We start from the raw sequence: 18,136 nt of genomic DNA, 5'->3' as shown, positions 1-18,136 counted from the left end.
TCACTTTCCATCAGCTTGCAGGAGCACGCTCCTCCTAATAATGCCTTTTCCAGAGCTTTCTTCTACAGCCTAGCTCTTTTATTCTTGTAAAAAATAAAAAAATCCCCTCCCAGCCTCAAGATTTGCACAAAACCAGGGGCCCTGTGCCAGCTGTTTAATTTCTCATGTATTTATGCATACCAAAGTATTTGTACGAAGAAATCAATTGTAGCTGCAACTAATTTTGCACGTTGCCGATTCACCTTTAAATCCATGGGGAGTGAAAAGAATCCTGAATTATTAAGATCAGTGTTTGCTAGCCGGGAACACAACTGTCTATGTTTTTCCATTTCCTAAATTTTGCTTTTATCTTGAAATTCACTTTAACACTACACCTGTTAAAAACTTAGAGGAGTCAAAATTGAGAAAAGGAAACAAGAGCTGCAAGAAGAAACAAAATACGAAGCCAGCTGGGATCCAACGCCACTTTCATCACATGGGATATTTTTATATCCATTGTACATTTTATTTTTTCTAATAACTGTCACACACGTAAGCAGGAAAGCTGCAAGGTACTTTAAAAGGACATAAGAAAGAAAAGATGAACGCAGCCCCATCCATCCCTTGCTGGGCTTTTCCTTTATATATGCTGAAAATATTTAAACCTCAAGGAGATCATTTAAAAATTTTCAGGATTAGGGTGGGCTCGACCAGCTGAGGGAAAGTCTCCACCATCAGCAGATTTCGTTCAAACAATAATGGCTGTGGGGATCCCACATGTCCTACAGCTCTGAATAAAAACTGGAGCCCAGCTATCAATAAGCAACTTCGCCTCTGTCGCCGTAACACCGCACACGTCTCCGGCCTTATAACAAACCAGCACCAAATCAAGACCTACTTTGTATCTTCTGATTTTTCTCCGATTCCAAATCAGTTTACTGCAACAGCTTATCTTAAAACATGCAAGCGCTACCAGCAGAAGGAAGAGGTTATATTAATTTAAAGATTGTTTTTTAGTTACACTTATCCTAGGCAAAGCTGGCATTAGAGGGAAGGACATTTGACATGATTTTTACGGTTTAATTACTCTTAATAGAAATAGGGATAGAATTTAGAGGTTTGGGTATGTCATGGAGATGACGGCAAGTGGTTTTCTGGGAAGTCCTGGCTCATACAGACCACTCAAAAAAAAATCCACAACAAAAACTTCTTCAAACCACAGAAAAAGAAAAAGCAAGTAACTGACAACTAACCCCTGTTGCTGATGGCTGAACACCCATTTCTCTACATACTGTATCTTCAGACGATTATTTCATATCCCACAGGTTCCCGGCCACTGCTGAGGGCCGCTTTCCACCAGAGAAACCACAGACTTCACGGTCAGTCTGGGTGGTAAGAGGGTTCCCCCTCAAAGATGCCAGGGAAGCTGCATTTCCACTGCCCTTACCCAAATTAATTCAGTTAACATATTAACTGAATTGAAAGTTATAACTGAATACTCTTACACACCCACGGAAACAATAAATCCTTTGCCATCATATCGTCCACCTGAACTGCAGTTAAGAAGAGAGCCAAACGCGATGACCCCGTGCGCTACAGCAAGAAAAGCAGACACGGTTATCCTCTACGGACAGAGGTGAGGACAAAAGCACGATTCAGGCTATGGAAGGTCAGAGGCAGAAGAATGAGGTAGCACTGTCAAGCAATCATGGACTTTAACTTCGGCTCCTAAATCTCCTAGGCTTTTACAAATGTTATTCAAAATATATCAAAAATGTTATTTTCTGCCTCAGGTGAAGCAAACCTGTCCATCTATTCAGAACAGCAACACCCAGATGAGGAAGAGGTTCACTGTACATATGCCACAACGTGTATTATTCGGGGGGGGGGGGGGGGGGAGGGGAATCAAACAACCCAAACCCATAGTTCATTTTGTCAAGAAGATAAGCGAGAGCACTTTCAAGTAATTAAAGGTTTGTGGGCTTTCTAGAGCTATCGTACTTTACATTTATACATACCTGCTATATTCTTTATCAATCTCTAATAAGCTATTATTTTTATAAGATAATAGCAGATCCATTTTTGTTCCCTTTCATATTGAGAAGCGAACTCTTTAAGCGCTAACTACCCCTGACAATGCAATTAAAACCCGACCCAATTTCTGGATGCAAACACATGGCGTTTTTCAGAGCACAGCCATAGGTAACCAAGTTCATCCCTATTTACCCTGCCCCTCAATTCCCTTCCTAACACTGAAATCTGAGGGGGAAAAAAAAAAAAAAAAAAAAAGACAAGGCTACGACAACTGAGTGCCTGGGAGGAGAATGAGCAGGGACACGCGCAGGGGAGGGGGTGGCAGCCCACCCAGGTGGGCTCCGATGGCTTGCGGAGAAGGAAAAGGTGAAGGAGCAGATGTGCAGGGTTTGTATCACCTCTCGGCACTGCAAAGCAGACACAGTGAATTAAAAGGCTGCAAGGCCAGGATTATATAAAACCAAAAAACCTCTGCTAATCATCATCTTTACTATCTGCGTATAAATCACACTGCGCATTGATACCAACCCTTGTAAGAACTCTGATGTGGTCAGACACGCGTGGATAACGTGTACAAAAAGATCTGCAAAACACACAATTAAAAAGCAACACAAGATGGGGATTTTACTCATTTCACTCAAATTTCTTCTGTTCTGTTCCAGGCAACTCTCTTTTTGTTCAAGGAACCTTCGCAGCAATTAAAACCAGCCATTACGAATATTATTATTACCACTATTTATCTGAATAACAGCAGCATCCGAAAGACCCTTTTTCAAGATGGGGGCCCCATTGTGCTAACGCTGCATAAACATGTAAAACTTCATTCCTGCGCCGAAGAGATTGTAATCTAACCAGACGAGGTTGATAAACAACATAAAAGCAAAATGTCAACAATAAAAAAGAAAAAAGAAAAAAATCTCCTGTGCAGGACTTTTGTTGTTTTGTTTTAATATATTTTCCTTAGTCCATCTGCTACTTTTTCTTACCGACCAAGGTGCTCCAGACAGTCTGCATCGCTGCTGCTGCTGAGTCTGTCCTCCTAGCACATCCCAGAATAAATAAATAAATAAAAATTCCTCTTCTGTGGGAGGCAAAAAACACAGAAGAGACTTCAAAGATAATGAAAGTGCCGAGATGCAACACAGCTCTTTTAGCCATTCCTGAAAGTGCTAGCTGTTTCTGAGTTAGGATAAGTACAATGTTGAATATTGCACCTTTATCTAAATTCACTAATTTCACTGGTCAGTGAAATTAAATATTTGTAGTACTGAACGAGGATTAAATGCTAGCCCTTGGTTTATGTGCAAAAAAAAAAACCTAGATAAAGAGCTATATAACAAGTCTATTCTGTGTTTGGAAAAACCAACCTGTACACAGCTCGCAGTGCGAGAATGCCATTTCTCTTTATTTTCTAACCATATACCAAACTGCCTCCTACACATAAATCCTTGCTCGGCCCCAGTGAAGGCAGCAGAAATGGGGGTACTGAGATAGATCAGAACCTCGCGAGCCGGGAAGTGTTCTGAGGAAAGGAAGAAGCATCACGGGAACAGGCACTTTTTGTGTCCCTGGCTCCGGCTGTCGGGCTGCGCTAGGAAATGCCTTATTAAACAGCTGAAGCTCTAGAAATTCGCAGCCATTATCCTAGTGCGAGGCAAAACGATACACAGGCACTTCTGCCTGCCTTGGATGCTTTCTACAGTCAGTAAATATTTAGTAGATTTAAGATTCCCCAAAACAAATGATTTTTCTAGGCGTTACTAAAAAAAAATCCATAGAGCTCGCCTAGATTTGGTTAGATGTGATAAATAGATGTGTTTCCTACAGCAAAGTCGACACTTTACAGATCCTACAGTCACTTAGCACAGGAGAAAGGAAGCAAAAACCCTTCTTCGAAATGCTCCATTTTGGAGGATTTTTTTGGCATTCACCTATTACTACGGAAACCATCCCCCTCCCCCTTTCAGGATATTCCTGACTTTTTGACAGCAGTGCTTTTTTCATTTAACACGCGGTGTCTATCACGAAATTCTTCTAGGAATACACAGCACGTCAGGGAATGCTTTACCTACTGACAAATCCACTATGTTTAAGGAATATAAGTAATCCTTATATAGAATAAACAGCAAGTCAGGGAATGCCTTACCTATTGACAAATCCACTATATTTATGGAATATAAGTATTCCCCCCCCCCCCAAATTCTACAACTAAGCTTCCTAATTACAGCACTCTTCTCACAGGATTTCGACAGAGGCTCTGTAGAGCACACTGGGAGTTTAAAGTCGAGATAGCCACAAAATTGCTCTTCAAATACCCTAAACCCCCGCACACGTTAATGCCCTACTATTGTTTCTCAACCCTGACGCAGTGTGCAGCAAGTTGGTTGTGCAAAGGAGCCACCACCGTATCGCCTGAATTGTCCAAAGTGATACTCGGCTGCCACAAACCATCCAAGGAAGGGCTACGAACACCTCTCACCGGGCAACCACGTCTCATCCCCTTCTGTTCCCAAACAAGCCCTTTTAGGCGACTTCTAGGCAATTTTCATGGGCATAGCCAGAGGAGATGTGTGAGGCAGAGCTAAATTTCTTTTTTTATTTATTTTTTTTTTTAATATATAGCTACCCTGACATGCATTCATTTTCCAATGGAAGATTCCCAGAGAGGCACCACTGTTGAAAATGCAAACGACACGCTGCCAGGCGAGAGAATAAGGAAGCAAATGTGTTTTTCTCCAACCCGGATCTCCTCCTGGGATCTCCAAGCTCCTTTCCCTACGTAGCACTGAGCCCACAAACCACTGCGGATTTTCCGGCAGATGAGTTATAAATCACAAAAATATGCGGAACAATTAACTTTGCTCAAGCTGCAATGCTTTTTCTTCAAAAGCAAGCACTGGGGTTCCTAACTGATGAGTCTTGCATAGTTGAGATCTTTTTAAGTAGATGTCACCCGCCGCAGCTGTAATTTGGCACTTCCAGCAACTCTCCACTCAAGCTTTGCCTTTGCTGATGTTTCTCCACTCGTGTCTCGTGCAAAAATTCCCAGATCAATCTTGGAGCAACAACAAAACCTTACGAACCCCCAAACTGAGCGTTTTTTCCATAGATTTGCTATCCATAGATGCCACAAGTTCTCCCCGAAAGGGTTTAGAACGTACATTTTCAAAGCATAAATTCAAAGACATTTATGTAACAGATTAAACTGTTTTCCAAGTCAGACAAAAAAACGAGTCCAAGACCTGTTACGTGCTTCTGAATTTGCTGAGCCATAATGTTCGTATTCATTATGTTGTTTTCTCCCAGGCGGCAGTTTCTGTCCCATGTTCCTAACAGAAGAGCATGATTTACTTCTCTACGTGTCAAATTTGCTAATCTGGCAAAAACAGAACACAGCTGAAAGATCGCGGACGTTCTCTCCAGGTTACACAAAATTAAGCTCTCACCTTTCAAAGGCAAAACCTGGTATTCCACAAACTGTGGCGTGGTGAGGTTAGGTTAGGTAGACCACCAGGCTGCCCCCCTGAGCCCAGTCTGTATTAACAAGTGTCCACCTCAAAACCAGCAAGGCTGTTTTGCCTCCCATTATAATATGGGAAGATTATCCCAAAATCTTACTTCCCTGATGGATGAGATCTGTTTTGTAACTGCCAGCCTGAATATAGTCCTTGCCAAAATACACGCATTTCTTCTTGTCCCAGTGCTGTCTTCGATCTCACACAGAATAGTTGTACTCAAGGCTTAATCAACACCACGTCCCCCCCATGTATTTAGAGAGAGCAACTCTATCCCCTCTCAGACTTCGCTTTACCGGGATAAACCAACCAACCTCACAGCGTTCCCTTCCGAGACGGACTCAGCTCTTCCCCCACCATTTCCATAGTCCTCTTCTGCATCTGCTCCACTCTACACTCATCCTTCTTGAACGTGGTCTACACCAGAGTAGTTCAACGGTGCTGCCTTCCGCATGAGCGGCACTAACACTTCCCTATTTCTGCCGTCTTCACCTCACAGATTTTAGGACTATGTTTTTCAGAGCTGCAGGGTACTAGTGAAAAAACATCCTTTGATTTTACAGGCTAATAGACTCACATCTTTCCGTCCCTCTGTTATTTTCAAGAGATGAGCACCCAGGTTAGGGCAAAATTCACATCTACCCAAAAGTGCACAACCATGCATTTGCACTGCAGAATTTCAGTCCGTTTTTTCCACTCAAGTCCTAAAGATGATGTAGCTCCTCCTGTAGGATACCCTGTTCCTCGTCTATACTGACAACACCTCCCAACTTTATGTCACTGGCAAATTTTGTTGCACACTCCTACTTTTGGTGCCAAGTTCATTAGTGATCTTAAGGCAAAATCTTCCTTTAGGCCCCGCACATCCCCTGTGAGCGCAAAATGACATGACCTCCCTTTAACACTCTCCTTATTCATCTCACAATTCTTCTACAACATCTCAGCAGTATGTTAACTAATCATTTCCTACGTATTGCTGGAGCAATACCACAGTCTAGACAGACCAACTTATTCTTTTGTCTAAAACCCAAAATGAACAGCTCTATGAAAGAAAGACAACACATATCCCACTGTAGGTGTCCACGAAGGCCATATGCATAAGTCTTGTCTATGTTGATTATAAATACACACACACACACAAAATGCCGAGTAGCAACCTTTCCTCAGTTCCTCCCCAATGCAAAGCCAGAGCTCCCATGAACTCCAGACACGGGGATCGCAGTTACGTTAAGGCACGTAACGCTCATTCTTCTTCCAAACATGCTACCACGCATGTCCGACTGCAGAGGAACAAAAAGCAGTCCAATGAAAATGAGAAGCAGTGACAGTCCCAGGGCTATTGCCAACCTCGATGGCGTAATCCCTGCAGCTGCCATGGCACCGTCATAATGCAAGACAAAAATCAGTAGTTTATTTAGTTTGGGTTAGGAGAAAGAGGAAATTTAATTGAAATACATGGACCACCATAGAGACAACCAGAGCACGTGTGACTTAAAACCCATAAAACAGCTTGTTCCTGTAGCCTACGAGGAGGTAAACCTGCTGAGAAGCTTCAGTCAACTCCAGCAAAGAGAACGGTGGAAAAAAACTGGAAGGGTCAATGAAAGCGACTTTGCTCCACAACAGCCTATTCACAACGGCTTCCAGCTTCAGGCAAAAACCAGGCCACGCAAGAGTCTGCCCGCTGACGGCGGTGGACTTTCAACCGGGTATCTAGTGAACTACAACAGCATAGGAGATGTCTAAGTAATAACCAAAATTGAACGGCTCAGCACAAAAGGATTTGGGGTTTAGAAAAAGTTAAATTATAAAAGGAAGTGGGGAATTAGGCTAGTGGAAAGGTATGCCAACAATCCGTTCAAAGCTGCATTTGCGTTCACAAACTCAGAAGCAAAGTAGTTACTTCCTTATCGTAAAAAGCGTGAACTCTGCAGGAGAAAAAGCAGTAATGACCTTGCCTAGAGAGCAGCCCACCACCTCAGGGGTGCCCATGGTAGGAAATAATAACTCGTAGAGTATCTTCTTTTTAGAGAAAACCCCAGCACCTCTAAGGCTGTTTCCATTTGCAATTTATGTAATTAACAGTCGCCGCCTCACAGTGTTTCCCTGGGATCAAATACCCTCACCCGCTCCTCAGGTTACCTCCTGTTTCCCAGATGGTCAGTCTCCAGAAAACACCTCCTGCGCCTCAGCCACTTCTGGGTTAAATCCATTTTGATGGCTCATTAGTAGAATAATTTATCAACTGTTGCAAGAATAGCTGTTGTAAATTTGTTTTCTATGTAAATCAGGTTCCATGCAACTAGGATGGAATCCCAGCCTTTTCAAATGCATTTTAATGTGAAATGCTGACATCAAGTCTTAAGTTCATTTGATTATTTTTTCCGTTTATGTTATTAGTAATCAGTTTTTCTGGCACTCTTCTGTTCCAGTTCAATCACTCAGTTGAATTGCTTGAACTCCTGGTGAACTGCACCAAAAAAAGGAAAATTAACTAATGCCTCATTTGATCTTGTGACCATAAAACTTGTGTTTTCATTCCCTCTTTAACCTTTGACCATCTATTTTTCCCCTTAATTTGTGTGTTATGTACCTGATAGTTTTAAATTTGTTTCTTTTATTCATGAAAAAAGAATCCGCTCTGACAGCTGATCTGCCCTCTATTCATTTTAACCATCGCTGACTTTATCCTCGATTCTCATTAATAAGCATGCACGTAAAATCACTTCTTCATAGTCCATCATACATGCATGTTATTAGACTCAGTGCATTCTCTCCCCCAGAAGTGCACGGCTGTTTTCATAAAAAGTGGCAACTATGCTAATAAAGAAGCTCACAAAAGAGTGAAATGGTTGATTTCATAAAAGCTCATTATTGCTTTATGAAAGTCCTCTCCTTTTCATATTGCTAGGATGGACTTGAAAATTTATGCTACAGGGTTTATCTTTTTTTTTTTTTTAAATAGATGACAAACACCTGAACACACGATAAACAATAAAACGTTTTTAAAACGCACACAGACTATAATAAAATACTGTCCACCTACAGCCAAAAGAAATTAAATGAAAGGGGAAAATTTCATGAATATCATTAGTGAGGACAAATATTCCAACTATAGCTCACATTTGACGTCAATACCCTCCACTTGTGTGAATATTAAATCCATGGATGTCGATTCTACATCTGTATGTCAAATATCAACCCCTGGAGGATTCAGAGCCCTTGTCTTTAACAGATTTTTATATGTGTTCATTAAATCACAGTGAGAACACCACACATGACCTTCACGTCTGAATACGGGTGCACTAAGCCAGTGATTACAATCTTTATTTCTATTTGTTTGGCGAACTAGAGAATTGGCATGTAAGTGCAGGCTTTTAGATCTGGCATCCGTGTTGATGGCCACGCAGACGCAGGTTCCCTGGCCTTTGGTGGCCAGCAGGTCTCAGTTTCCCCCAAGCAAATAAAAATCGGTATATTCAGTATCGTTCCCCCCCACCTACAGACTTCCTGTTGTTCTGCAGCAACATGCGTTATCTCCCAGCATCGACACCACAGAAACCAAGGGTAGCTTTTACTTTTGTTGACCTGAACTAGCATCAACTTTCTGTTGACAACACGGAAACCAGGATCAAGACCTGATTGTGGAAGTGACACATTAACATGATCTGCTGTGAAATAAGCCCTGCTCATCTCCGGAAGGTAACACTCATGTATTTTAGACACAAAAGAGCCTGTCCTTCGGTTTGCTCTGCAGCATCCTACTTCACGTCCATGTTTTTATAAATATTCAAACTTAGTTGCTGTCCAGAACATTTAACGCCATATTTCTAATGCTTTCATGTAATAGAGCGGGGAAAGGGTCATTTCAGGTTACACAACTTTACCATGGGCATATGGCAGTGAACCCACAGCAGAAATATAAAATCTCCCTCTCCTCTAAAGCAGATGGCATGCTGATCAAGTGAGATATAATCTAACGCTAGCTGCACCACCATGGCTGCTATTCACTATGGAACTAAAACCAGTATAAAGTGGTAAAGACAGAAAAACCCAAGGCAGAGGAGGTAAAGGAGGAGGAAGAGGACAAGGAAAAAAAAAAACCCATAGAGTAAAAAAGCTGTAACCTAAGACAACCTATTGCAGCAGAAACAGCCTCTTTTGAGGTCCATCTAAGATTTAAACCGTGGGAATGCCAATAGGCAAGGAACAGCCCTCATCCTGCTTTGGAGGACGTTCCCCAGTTTGAGATCCTGGGCCCATTCCCTTTGCTCTTGTGATCGCACTGCTCTGGGCACCTGCCAGGGGCTACATATCTCGGCTGCTTAGATAATTACATATTTATGATTCTGCTGAGAACTCTGAGTCAAAGCTTACGTCTGAACTGTAAAACGCTCGGAGAATCAGCAGCAAAAGTTCTCTGGTAAATGCTGCTTCAAAATAGAGCCACCACTTCCTAAAATTAAGGATGGCAGTTTCCCTTTCAGTTGATTCATTCAGTAGTGAACTTTGACTAATGGTAGAAAAAGGAGCAAGGGACGTTATCCCTCTGAATCAGAAAGGGATCTTACTAGTGTGTTTAACTTGCTTTCTGTAAAAAAAGACCCAGAAAATTAAAAAACCCTTCCAAAAATGGATCGCAATGCAGTAGTACACAAAATTTTTAATGCTTAACACAGCATGCACCCTACCACACCACAGTTTTTCTTCTGTATGGTATTATTAGCACTTCCTCTTCATCACATTTACCACTAGATCAGCTAATTCATGCTGATCCAATAAATAGAATTTATGGATGAACACTCTGAAATAACATTGTTCAGCTGTAACAAATTATCGGACAAAATACATTGCACTTCACCTTCCTTCATTGATAATAGCACCCATTGATTTTAGAAGGAGCAGAACAGTCCCAAAGTCCACGTTGTCACTTAGTTCAGACTATTTCAGAAACTGCTAGACATACATCTATGTTTTTTGTCCTTTTAAAGCTGTACTCCATAAACCGTACAACCAACAGCCTCAACAATAAATTTCACGAGCACTTTTAGGCCCTACCATTAAAAACACTTTCAAGCTTGGTTAGCTTTATGCATGCGAGTCCTCCTTATTTATATCACAAAAGAACTATTCCTACACTTGAAGATACATGTACACACATGCGTATGTACTTGAAGAATAAGGGCACTAGTCTTGCAGGGTTATTTATTTTGAAGCAACTATTCATGTCGCTTGCAGCCAACATCTGAAGCGCTGCCAAGTTTCATAAACTCTTGAAAGCAGGGGTCCCCGTTCTCAGTGTAATGAAAACCAACCTTCAGCTCCACCGTCTCTCAAAGGTCTGCCCACCTGCAGGCAGTCTTTTGTACATACTTAATAGTCGTAAGATGACATTCGGCTCCTGTTGAAACCAAGTCAATTTTGCAATTCCCGTGCAAACCCTGGAGCTAGTGGCACGGACCTCCTGCTGCCCTTGGCAGGTGCCGGCAGAGGCAGGGCTTCCCCACCAAACCCAGCTCCTCCAAGTTCTGGGTGCAGGCTCCTGCTCCCTCCCCCTTGCTGGTCTTCGTCTGCATTTTAACGTAATAGTTATATTCATTTGTTCCTTCAGCTGTCTTGTGAGGAGTGGTAAGGTCACAAGACAACACTACAGAAGGCACCACAAAGGGATTCAAAGATAAAGTGTTGCTGCAGTCCTGCGGAAGTTTTTGTAGACATCTTCCAGTGCCTTCAATGAATGCCTTTTTCTCTGGAGTGACATATTTATCCTCCCCAGCCCCTCCAACCACTCCTGCCGTTTCTGGGCTAAATCTGCTGGGCAGATAATCACATTGAAGTGATGCACCCGTGGAATTTCCTGGCCCAAGAAACTCAGCGGCTGCAGAGTTGTTCTCTTATAACAGGTCTCTTACATGTAAGAACAGCTGATGTAACACGTAACAGGCAGTTTACACCTTCGAAGCACAGTATGATATATTCACCTAAAAGTTGACAGCATTGAAAAGAACAGATTTAAAACACCTATTTTGTATTCCCCCCAAAGAGGGTGAGGACATGACTTAGCTATTGATGACCCCACTTTCCTGGAGACGAAGTAACTCTGTGCTCGCTGCCTACCCTTAGCCTTTGCCTGTGTCAGCTTGTAATAAATAACATCCTTTATTCTCTTCCGTAGGAGAACTTTTTAACTGTTCAGTCTGTTGATCTTTGTCAAACTAACCATGCAGTAAGAGACGGAGCCGAGAACCCGGGCAGAGCGTTTTCCAGGATGCCTCTCAGAAGGCCACCACGTTGCTTCGCTCGCTCGATTCTTCCGTAGCCCTTTTTGGTTACTTCCTGCGAAATGAAATCCATCACAGCAAACCGTTGTAGGACAGTCACAAACTGGTACTTCCCAGCTTTCTGTAAGATCCTGGATTTTGCACGCTCCTTTTTATGTATGTAGATATACATTTAGATAGATAGGTACATGCACACACAAGCACACCCCATATATATCCACACATATTTATACACACACAGACAAACGCAGGCTTGCTTCACCGACTGGCAGAAGACAGAAAGACAAACAGTTTTGCTTCTAAAACTTGCAAGAGAAGCCATGCAAAGTATGATGAAAATCTCTCTCAGATAAGCTACCTGTTCCAACATGTAGCAGGAAAATTAATTTGCTAAAGCCTTTGTGGAAAACCTGGTGTGATTTTTTTTTTTTTGCTTAGGCCAACGGTCTAAGGACTTTCGATTTTATTTCCAACATATTCATGGGTCCTTGTGACCGTGGATTAAGCACACAGTTATCAGCCTCTAAATGAACCTTCAAAATCCCAGGAAAAGCAGCATTATACATTAATTTTCCTTCACTTAACAGGCCTTGTTCATTAAGCCTTTGCGTCTTTCCTTTGGGACTCTGAGGAACGTTACAACTGGAAGAATGGGAAGGAAAACTTACATCAACTGAACACAGCCATGCTCTCTTTTAGCAGGCTGTATCACAAGTGTTTTATTTAAAAACAACAATTCCAGTATGTTTTTAAGGTGTAACTGATATTTTATCCTAGTTACTTGTCATTTACCATATCGTATATGATGAAAAAAATAAGCATCTTTTAATTAACTTTAAAATAGAAAAGCAAAGACAGAAAAAACAGGATGTGTAACTTCTGTTTTACTTTTTTTTTTTTTTTTTGAGTACTAAGAAATGGAACTGACAACCATGCCTAAAAAACCGCTCAAAAATGCTAGTATCAATTCTCAAGGGAATCAGAAACGTATTTCTGATTCAAATATCGGCATTGAACATGGGGAGCCAAGTTAAAGCAAGTCCTGTTCGGGAGAACATCACAAACTGCTTTTTTAAGGTCAACCTCTGGCCCATACTTTGTCTACAAACATCAGAGAGAAAAACAACATAAAGACACCCTATAAAAGTCTTTTTTGTTATAAATCAGATTAAGTTATGATTACTTTCAGGATGACGAAGAATATGTCTGGCTTGTCTCTTAAATCTACATTCAAACTGTTTCAGAGTTAATTAAGAGATGAGGAATTGTTTAGAAATCTCTAGAATAATAAAATATAACAACGTATAGTGCAAAAGCAGCCCTTAAAGAAAAGAGTGGGGAGTATTTCACTTCACTGCAAGTAACAGTTGAGTATGTTTTATGATCACTGTAACAACTAGCACGCCCTTGAGACTCTGCAATTCTGATTTCTAATATAATTTGTAGGGGGAAAATTAGGACAAAACGCAGTAAGATTTCAAGTACAGTCTCTCAGTATTTTAAAATTTTATGAAGTATAAGGACTAGGTTAATATGGAATGAGTCATGTTTTTAAGAGAAGCAGTAATACAGACCTGTATTTCACATCATAACTAAAAACATGCTCAACTAATACAACATAAAAAGAAATCAGAGTAGCTTTTTGTTGGAAAAAGGTCAACAACAACAATGAAAACTTTGCAAAAAAGAGAAAAGGCCGAGAGTGCTGCTAGTTCCAGTTTGGGAAAGTGAAAAGACCAAGCTAAGTGACCAGGTAAAAATGATGCCTTCTCACTCAACAAATCCCTTCCCAGCAGCTGAAATTCATCCCAAGTCAATAGAAACGTCACACAAACCAACTCTGAGCCTAGACACCAGGCTATTAAACGACATACACATCTGGTGCAGCTCTTCTCATTTCAGAGTTGTATCCATGATGTCTTTGAGAGTCACCAGAATTATTTACTACATTTCAAAATCAAGCAGTTACATCCAGGCAGACTCCCTGGGAACGTCATTTTGCTAACGGGGCAAAGACAGTGGAATTACAAAGGTATAAGAGAGGATAGAATTTTTTACATATTCTTTAGATCCATAGCCACACGCAAACCAACGGAACCCAGCCCAGCTCTCAGATCCCAAATTGAGTTTTCAAAGCTAGCGGTTAGAAATATTATCCCTTTTATTTCTGCCCTAAGCACCGTGATCTAGAGATGCTTGAAATACAAAACTCAAGCTGACACTTTATGCATTTATTTCTTAAGGCTAAAGCTGCAATTGCCATTCTTGTAGCACACCTCAGCTGTGACAACACAAGATACTGAAACCGCTTATTTGATTAAAGCTGGAGAAGTAAGTTCCAGTCCTTCTCTTCAGACCTCACCTCTGCCTTCCATCCGCACAACTCTCAGAAAGCACAAATAAACCATCAAGACAGCCTGCAAAGACGAACCTCCAATACTCCGTAACATTGAGTAACACTCCAGAGATGGAATAAGATGATCACATCAACCAAGCCCCTTTGTATCGGAGCCAAGATTTTATCTTCACTAGTCTCATGCTGCCAAACATGCTAAAGCAAAACACACCTGACACTGCATAATTTTTTATTTATCTTTTTTTTTTTTGTAATAGGAGAAGCTGTCAGTACTGAAACAAACTGCAGGGAGCACCCAAGCGGGGGCAATAGAGCACTCAGCTTGGCTACAGCTTGCCCCAACCAGGCTTTTGGCCAAAAGAGGAAGCAAAACCAGTTACCGACAGGATGAGCTGTGTTATTCTCAAGTCACACTTCTCGCTTCAAAATTAACATGCTGCCCTACTTTCCACAAGACAAAATCCAGGTGCAAATGCAGTATTTTTTGTCAAACAGAATAATGGCCTAGATGTTTCTTAAAAAATTAAAATAATCCACTTGCGTACTAAAAAGCGGTTATCCTAAAAACACTATTTGCAATATAAGATGGCTTTCAGTATATATCTGCAGGAAGGAACCACACCACCTTTAGTCAGTTAAAAAGGTACTTACCATTGGCAGTGCATTGATATGCGGAAGTTTTCCTTACAGGTGCCTCTTGCCACAGAAGGGTGATGCTGAGAAGGAAAGAGACAAAAATAGGAAACATTAATATTTATTATTTTGAAAACGGTGATGTTAACGCAATAAAAAGGTTATCAAGCGTGGGCCTTCATGGCTTTTGCAGCCCGCTCTGTTGGAGGAGCTGAGTGATTACTGCTGAATTCGTGCAGAGCCCAGAGCGGCAGCGACCAGGAAGAGGAGAGGACACGGAGCTGGGGGTTTGCAGATACTCTGTCGCTACCCACATCACCCCAACCGCTCCTGCGGGGAGCCTGAAACACAGACCTTTGAACAAATAAAGCCTGGTGAATGAGTACTTGTCCCGTCAGACATCTACACAGTCGCAGCCATTCAGCAGGAGCGTACACAAACAAAACAACCTGTGTATAAAAATCCTGAGGTCTGGATTTTGCCTTAGCTCTCCAGAAAAGGCTTGGGGAAGTTAACTAGGTAAAGTAGGCAGCTTTCAGGATCTTCTGCACGTGCCAAATTTCCTCTGGAAATTCAGCTTTCCACTTCTAAACACTGAAAAGCCCCCAATAAAAATCAACATTCCGGCGGTTTGACTTCCAAAATGGTTACATCCACTGAAAAGCAGTAAAAAAAAAAAAGAAATCTGTTTTCCTAACACATATTGCACTGAATAACTCCATTTATGCACACAGGTGTGCCCATGCACCCAGATAGTTCAAACTCCTGCAGTGAGCTCGGGAATTAAAGAAACCCCAGCTCACACTAGTTGCTGGCTACATTTGACAACGCGTACATAACAGAAATCATCCCAGTGCAATATTCAAGCGAAATCTTTCCCGTCTTCAAAAACCAAACAAAAACATCCTCAAAAAAAAACCAAAACAAACCATGCTCTCCTAACATTTTCATAATTTTCTTTACACATCAATAATAATTTTCTGCATCTAACAATACAATAGTTAAGTGTAAGCAAACACATTTTGATGTCCAAATATGTCTTAACTCCATCCACTGTAACATCCATTTTTATTCAGTAATGACAAAGGATTTTTATTCACACTAATATCCCCGAGTGGTTGCTCTCCATACAAATACTTGCCAGACTACTTTTCTCATTAGGAAATAATCTAATCGCCCACTCAACGGGAAGGGAAAGGGACAGATGGACATGAGTGACTAATAAAGTATTATCCAACTATTTTTAGATTAAACTACGTACAAAGCATCTGTAAAATGTGTTCAAAACCTTTTACTAGGAGTAAAGAGTAACTACGGTTTTGGGGGCTCACGATCAACACAAAGTTCTCGTGTGCAATTTTCAAGCTCAACCAGGAGGAAATGGTTTATTATAAAGCCATTTTTGGACCCAGAGGAAAAAAGAGACAGAGCAGTTGCATTTATTTTATTCTGAGAAGATCCCACCGCACCACCAAGGCGGGCAGAACCCCAGCCTTCAGAGCGCAAGAAGCGCTGCAGAGGATGCTGAAGAATGCAAGAATGCTGAGAATTGAAAGAATTTGCAAACAAGCTCTTGTGCCCTTGCTTAGTTGTACTGATGCCGCAGAAATTATGTAAATAGGAGGAAAACTCCCCTCCTCAAGCAGCACCGTTTCCTATGCCGAGCTACTCGGAAAGTTTGTTTTTCCACAGTCGGAGTCACAGACCAGCAGAGAAGAGAAAAGCTTTACCACCTCGCTCAGCAGACCCCATATACAATTATAACAAGATTTTTCCTTAAAAACAGATCACCACACCAACCAAGCGATATTTGTGCTCTCCTTTAAAGAGCAGACTAAATCATTGTAAAAGCCGTGTGCGGAAAGAGGCAGAGGAGGGCTCTGCTGCCCTGTTCTGAGCGCGCCGCTTGGTTTGGGTTATTTCATTTGGGAAGGAACACGGCAAACATAAATAAAAGGATGATTGCACAAACATAAGCCATTTTCTTCAATGAAAAAAGGCTTTCTTCAGTATACACTGCCCGAACTGTCTCCTTCCAACACCCCTTTGCCCTTGTGCAATCTTCCGAGTGCTGTACTTATCGTGCAAGCCAGAGAAGGAAACCTTTCCGTCTGATCCGTGGAAGAGGCTTCTTGTCCTTCACTTTATATCTAAACAGGGCAGTGACACGGAAAGAAGCTGGAAGCAAAGACTCAAGAGAGCAGAGAATGAGAAAAGAAAGGGTTCACTGACTCCGCTTCATTCCTCACTCATGTTAATTGGTTGTAGGCTCCAGTTTTAAATAAGAGCGCTTGAAATGACACGTAAACATTTAGAAAACTCTGCGATGTCCTTCTTCAGAATCAAGTACTGAGCACAAATGCCTCATCAGCGGCTTTTTTCTTTCCAAATTTATCCTATTGGATTGTGCCATTTTGGCATCTACCTTGAAACAGTGCAGGGGACAGCTGTAATTTACTGATTTTAGCCTATCTCTCACCTTTATATACTTTAAACCATTGACCAGGTGTAGTAACAGCTACGCTATGTGACACTTAAAAATAATCCCCGAGCTGCCCTTGGAGTTGATAAAGCACACCTGGGGAACACACAGTACATCGTGAGTTTGGATCCTTCATCTCGGAGGGGCTGGGGGTTCACTGCTGACTGATGACTAACGCCTTCAGCATCGACCGAGCACTGCTCCCCTCGACTTCAAAAGAAATGAGTTTACTGCATGTGAACTGGCCTGCTCCCAGCCACAGCTCACCAGCTCTGCACATCCTGGGTTTTTCTGCACAAGAATGACCCACCTGATGTGTCTCCCCATGACATCGCACCCAAAAGCTTGGTAAGATGGCCAACATCATCTGCTTGGGAAGAGCACCCTGCTGTGGTGCGCAGAGCGGCAGCAGCGCCTGAAGCCATGAACTCTTGAGACCTTCTCCCAAGTAACAAGTGATAGGACAAGAGGAAACAGCCTTAAGTTGCGCCAGGGGAGGGTTAGGATGGACATTAGGAAAAATTTCTTCACCAAAAGGGTTATCAAGCATTGGAACAGGCTGCCCAGGCAAGCGGTGGAACCACCATCCCTGAAGATATTTAAAAGCCGGACAGTCGAGGTGCTGAGGGACATGGTTTAGTGGTGGACTTGGCAGTGTTAGGTTGATGGTTGGACTCCATGATCTGAAAGGTCCCTTCCAACTCAGGCAATTCTATGATTCTAAAAAGGTCCAGGCACAGACTGCAGCAGGCAGGCAGTTCCCATCTGCATGGCCAAAACTAACACCCCAAACCAGCTACCAAAAAAAGCAAAAGAGACCAAAAAAGCAAAAAGCAAAAGCTACCAAAAAAGCAAA

General features: G+C 41.9%; 1 protein-coding gene across 4 annotated transcripts in view; it reads right to left on the bottom strand.

The window, feature by feature from the left end:
• The window catches only part of TBL1XR1 (TBL1X/Y related 1), a 99,847-nt gene that overhangs the window by 52,120 nt on the left and 29,591 nt on the right, over positions 1–18,136 (bottom strand). For 2 of the 4 annotated variants that reach the window (XM_054204732.1, XM_054204733.1), the window contains exons 1-2: positions 14,817–14,881; positions 11,749–11,864 (exon numbers count right to left, since the gene is read on the bottom strand). The gene's annotated coding sequence lies outside the window, so the exon portion shown is untranslated. Of the gene's footprint in view, positions 1–11,748; positions 11,865–14,816; positions 14,882–18,136 lie in introns of those variants that run through there. The other 2 variants (XM_054204730.1, XM_054204731.1) reach the window with 1 other exon arrangement.

The sequence above is a fragment of the Rissa tridactyla genome, chromosome 6 (genome assembly GCF_028500815.1).
Source record: "Rissa tridactyla isolate bRisTri1 chromosome 6, bRisTri1.patW.cur.20221130, whole genome shotgun sequence".
Lineage (NCBI taxonomy): Eukaryota > Metazoa > Chordata > Aves > Charadriiformes > Laridae > Rissa > Rissa tridactyla.
This window is presented reverse-complemented; position numbering and strand designations above follow the sequence as displayed.